This window comes from Octopus sinensis, linkage group LG5 (genome assembly GCF_006345805.1).
Source record: "Octopus sinensis linkage group LG5, ASM634580v1, whole genome shotgun sequence".
NCBI lineage: Eukaryota > Metazoa > Mollusca > Cephalopoda > Octopoda > Octopodidae > Octopus > Octopus sinensis.
In genome coordinates, this window is record NC_043001.1 from 51607207 (window position 1) to 51613206 (window position 6000).

Sequence of the window (6000 nt, forward strand, 5' to 3'; positions counted from 1 at the left end):
AATTATAGAAGGAAGATAGAATGAATTAACATCTCGAACCAGTCAAAAGATAAAAGGGTTGTATTCAGATAAAGATAAGGAAGTAAAGAGCAATCACACCTAGAAAGCTTTTTATGTAAAAAGACACCCAAGAATATTTTTAATGTTGCCGAATTATTAGTTTATTAACTGAAGCAAGCATAGGCAAAATGCACTCATATACAAACAAGTACACTTATAGACAGACAGACATGCACAGACACAAGTTCGTAGGAGTGTACACACGTACACATGCATATATACGCATCTACACAAATGTGAATTGTATAGACATAGACTCTTCTTAATTAAAAGAGCAAAAAGGAAAGGATACTGGGTACAGGTCGATGGGAGTAGTAATTATATGTGAGTTGAGGAATGTATTCAAAGCCTGAAACTAGAGGTACCCAAGCTGAAGTTGAGACGTTTTTCCCTATAGCGAAGACCAGCTAGTTGGGGCAATCGAGTGCTTTAAAGTAACGGAGTACGAGTTTAGGATTTCTTCAGACATGATTCCAGACAGTTAAATATTCATAGAACCAACCGATCACCCGAGCAGCACCTCATCTTGACAACAGTGTTTGCATACTATGCCGTATATTAGGTGAGAGGAAATGCAATCGAAGTGGTCGAATGAGTTATTTAGCAGACGTGTGGTTCAGAAGCAAAAGGAAATTCCGAGCTGAATGGGACTAACGACAACGGATCAGAATGTTTTGTAGATATTTTTAAGCAGACTACTGGATACGCTGTTAAAATTGGATTAGTTATGAGATCCGATCGTAGAGATTGGAAATTTCGGAAGGTGGCAGTGGCGTGCCAAAGTGGTAGAACTTACAGGCAAATGCAGAGGAGCATATGTTTTGCTCATAGTGATAGTCCTAAAGCTGTTGGATTGAGACAACCACAAATATGCAAGCTTTCAGATTATAACACCAGAATACACGAAGAAGTAAAGATAGTAGTTAAGCAGTACTATTGCGATTAAAAATGTCTATTAACCAGAAGCTGCGTGCTTGTTTCCTGTGAAAAAACCCGGGCAGTATAAAATCTCACACTTATAAATCTGGAGCTTCGTGAATTTGTAAGATATCACGGCTTTTTCATTATTATAACAGTGGTTTAAAATTTTGCCACAAGGACAGTCATATTTTGGAGCAGGGAATAAGTCAATTAAATCGATCCCAGTATATATTGACTCCGAAGGAAGAAAGACACAGTCGACCTCGACGAAATTTGAACTCAGAACGTAGCAGCAGACAAAATACTCATTTCTTTACTACCACAAGGGGCTAAACACAGAGAGGACAAACAAGGACAGACAAACGGATTAAGTCGATTATATCGACCCCAGTGGGTAACTGGTACTTATTTAATCGACCCCGAAAGGATGAAAGGCAAAGTTGACCTCTGAAGAATTTGAACGTAGCGACGTACAAAATACCGCTAACCATTTCGCCCAGCGTGCTAACGATTCTGTCAGCTCACCACCTTCATAATAACAGTATTATTACTACTACTACTACTACTACTACTACTACTACTACTACTACTACTACTACTACTAATAATAATAATAATAATAATAATAATAATAATAATAATAATAATAATGATGATGATAATAATGACAAACGCCGATGGGTATGATTTGAAAACAAGCTGACTGCCATTACTAAAAGGTTGATTGATCTACTAGTAGTTATACTTGTAGGAAGAACAGAAGGAAGTGTTATTTTTGATATTGTAGCTGTTGCTTTTGTTATTATTTTTATGCTGGTTATCTATAGTAGTTTCAGCGATTGCTTAGAACAGTTGTCCACAATCTTATTTTGTCTCGCAACTCTTACACGTTTTGTATAGATAATCCTGTGACCATTCTCTAGATGGACACTCAGATGAATGATGGCTGGGTGCCTCTCATAAATTGGAAAATTTTTATTTATCTGCTGACTGCCATTCTTCATCTTATGAAGAATGGCAGTCAGCAGATAAATAAAAAAGTGTATGTTGCAGCATCTAAAACTTTGTTTATATATTTGCAAACATACTTAATGAAGTTAACAGAGTTGCAGAATTCAACATTGACTCTGGCTACCTGCACTTGTCTTTGCTTCACTGTAGAATACTGATCATCTATATCTCCCCGTCTCCTCTTGTAGAGAGTGAGAACATTGTTCTCAGAAATTTTTTGAAAATTAAAATGGGGATTAAAAGAAAAAATGAGCGGAAGTTACGTGAATATCTTCATAAGAATGATTGAAATAAATGATGGCGATTGTGGAACGCCGCACGCACGCACGCACACACATACATTCAGTATACAACATAAGATGAACTGGACGTGTGTATGTGTATGAGAGAGCAAGAGAGAGAGAGAGAGAGAGAGAGAGATAGAGAGAGCAAGAGAGAGAGAAAGAGGAAGAGAGGGAAAGTGAAGTGGCGTGTTGTCATGCATACAGAAATGAATATGCATACATCCTTTTTGCATGTATGTGTGTGTTTGTGTGTATGACAGAAAGAGAGAGAGTGAGAAAGAGAGAAAGTGCCACTTGGACACCTCTCTCTCTTTCTCTCTCTCTCTCTCTCTCTCTCTATTTCACACACACATATACACGCACACACATACATAAAAAATGTATGCATATGTATTTATGTATGTACGTATACATGACAACACACTCCTTCTCTCTCACTCTCTATCTCCCTCTCTCTCTTATACACACACACACACACAAGCACACTCGCACACATACATAAATATATACAAACGTGCATATAAAAACACACGGGTGACTGTGTGACTAAGTATAAATACATAGAGCTGAACACAACGCGCAGGGGTCAAATTATTCATGCATCTCAAGTATGGAAGCAATTCGCGCATCCGTTTTCGTGTGAAAAGCGAATACACACACAGAGGCCTATTTCATATAAGAAGATATGTAATAAATAATTAGGACAAAAACGTATAATTCGATTAATGTGTTTAAATATTGAGTAGAGCACCGGCACAGTTTAGGCTACCTGTTGTCAACTGCAGTCGTGGTACACTTCCGTTATATTTACTTCAGGAATCCGCAGTGGCAGTTGGGGTAATAGTATTAATTAATAGTAGGAGATGGATTTCGTATTAAACTTTTATTAGGTACAACATGTGTTTCGACCCATTAGTCTGGGTCTCTTCAGGTACGATGATAAAGAAGTCTCACTAGAGATTTTTAGTGCCGGTAGGCTTGTGCCCATCAAGTTCGGGAATGAATAAAAACAAATAATATTATAGAAACGCAAAATATTCAAATGTGAACGTGGAAATTATGCGTTCCAGTTTAGATAGAATAACCTAATCAACTTTCGCTGACATAACTGCTTAGAGGAAAAAGAAAGTAAGAGAAAAGAAGAATAATACTTAGACAAGTAGTTTCATGCTCGTGCATATACACACGCACATACATATACATATACATACATATATACATACATACACACATTCATACATACATACATACATACATACATACATACATACATACATACATACATACATACATACATACATACATACATACATACATACTTACATACATACATACATACATACATACATATACATGGAATATACGAGAAATTATTATGAATCACAATAATTTTTCGACACACCTAGCATCGATTCCTCTTGGGTAGGGCACTCAACATCTAGTTCAGAAGCATCCGGTGGTGCAGATGTATTTCGTCGGGTGATAGGTAAATACAACGCGTTAAAATAGCTGTTCTGAAATGCAACTTACCGTTTTATAGAGAGAAAAGCAACCAGACGGAGGAAATATCTTTATTTCTATAGAAGATCAAAAATAAAATCACAGATAGCAAAAAGAGAAAAGAACACACAATCCAGCGAGAAAAGTACTGAAAATAACCGTTAACAAATATGGATGCATAAACGCCCTCGCGCATGAACAGTCGTTCATACGAGCATCCGCGAAAATGTAAGCGTACGTACACGTGTGGTCACAAAGCGAGTTAAATATCTACTTGGTGTTTATAGGAATGGGGAGGTTAAAAGTAAATTTTATTCATTCATACCCTGAAGTATATAAAGTATATTATATATCTTAACAGTTAATCAAATTAATTCCCATTGCATTGTGTGAAAGTACATTTATATGATCTTCTCATTAGTTCACAGAATGGACAGGGATTCTTCGGAGCAGAGACGGCATCTACTGGAAATTATATTATATGGTTTCGCGTGCCTTACTATGGACCAAGTTATGCTGTACTTAATTTTATTCTCCTTCAATCACCATACAAAATCGGCTAAAGATGTTGAATGTCTCTTATTAATTTTCTTAAAGCTAGCGACATGGTTACAATAACGATTCTTAAGTGAATCAGCCGTCTGTCTAATGTAAACATACAACTCTCCCCTTGTGTGTACAGTGCATTTATATACAAATTTTGTACTCATACAGAGGTTTATCAATGGGCATTTTGGTTTTTCTCTGAATGAGCATTTATCATATTTATTTGTATACTAGCAGTATCGCCCGGCGTTGCTCGGGTTTGTAAGGGAAATAACTATAAAGCATTTTTAGAGAGTTATACCCAAAAAATAGCAAAAAAATGGAAAAAAGATTATGGTAAATTTTTTTTTGAGAGTTAAAACGGTCGAGTTGCGTCCCCTAGACAGTCTGTGGTTTGTGTTTCTGATTCTCGACCCCATGTCGAATTTATCGATTTTTTTTAGAATTGGGGCAACTTTTCAAAATTTTCTCTGCGTTAGTTTTGAATTATGACTTTGGGCTATGTGTGTGTCAAGTTTCATCAGAATCGGTTGAAAGCCGTGGTCAGGGTGAGGGTACAACCTAACAGACACACAGAAACACACACAGACAAACTGCCGTTTATATAGAGAGAGATAAGGCAGTTCCGACTCCATTTACGATGTTGTTACCGTGTTAGCTGTATCATTAGCATTTCTACTATTACAATTTGTCCATAATTGGTGTTTTTCATTGTGGTTTATATCTCCTTTGTTAGTATGTAAATGCATATGTTCGCTAGATTCAGTAGGTGGGTTATTGAACCTTTGTTGCATTTTATTATTGTATATGCAATGCATAAGCTGTTGCATTTTACTATTGTATATGCGATGCATAAGTAGCAGAGTTAGCGTAGGATACCTTCACGGTGTGCCGATGAAAAATAGCATGATACCGATTAGATTTAGGAAAACATTTGTCCAAAGCAGCAAAAAATTTTCTAGCAGTCTTGGTTGAAACATGTGAACCGAAAATCGGGTTGAACCAGAGGACATCCAGATTCCTATATTTGCCGTTAGGCTTATTTGATCGAGTGTGTTGTACAGGATTGGAACATCTTACAGTGTTACAAGCAGTTTTTATCATTATGTCGCGTGTGTCTATGAGTTTTCGGTGGTAGTTCATGATTTGTAACCCTGTATTGTCAATTCTTTTTAATACGTCATCGTTACTAGCGAGTTTATATTTGCTGTGTAATTCCTTCCTAATCATAGACTTATAAATTCAATATCATCAATGTAAATGTTACTTGTTTTGTCCGCTAGTACAAGTATCTTTGGGGCTTTCTCGAAGTCAAACAAGTAATTTTCTGATTTTCTGTTGATGTATATATTGCATATTCTAGGGTACTTCATGAACTTCACGTTCCTAACCATATTATATAATTCCTCTTCAAATCTGGTTAGGTATTTAGGTATTGGTTAGTCGGTGGGTTCCTCCTAGATGTGAATACTTAGTGGGTCACCATGTTCAGCTTTGTCATTTGATTTAAGCTTCTTGTCAAATATGAAAGCTTTCCACAGCATCTACATACCAGTTGGTTCGTTTTCTCCAAAAGATCACGTATATAATCCTTCTTACTGGGTATAGGTATATACTTTAGCGAAACATCCAGATTTATTTTATCCATCATCGTGGTACGCTATCTTATAGGACCTTC

At 36.5% G+C, this 6000-nt stretch overlaps 1 protein-coding gene across 4 annotated transcripts in view; it reads left to right on the forward strand.

Moving 5' to 3' along the window:
• The window catches only part of LOC115212411 (beta-1,3-galactosyl-O-glycosyl-glycoprotein beta-1,6-N-acetylglucosaminyltransferase), a 127072-nt gene that overhangs the window by 99695 nt on the left and 21377 nt on the right, over positions 1-6000 (forward strand). The window lies entirely within an intron of this gene.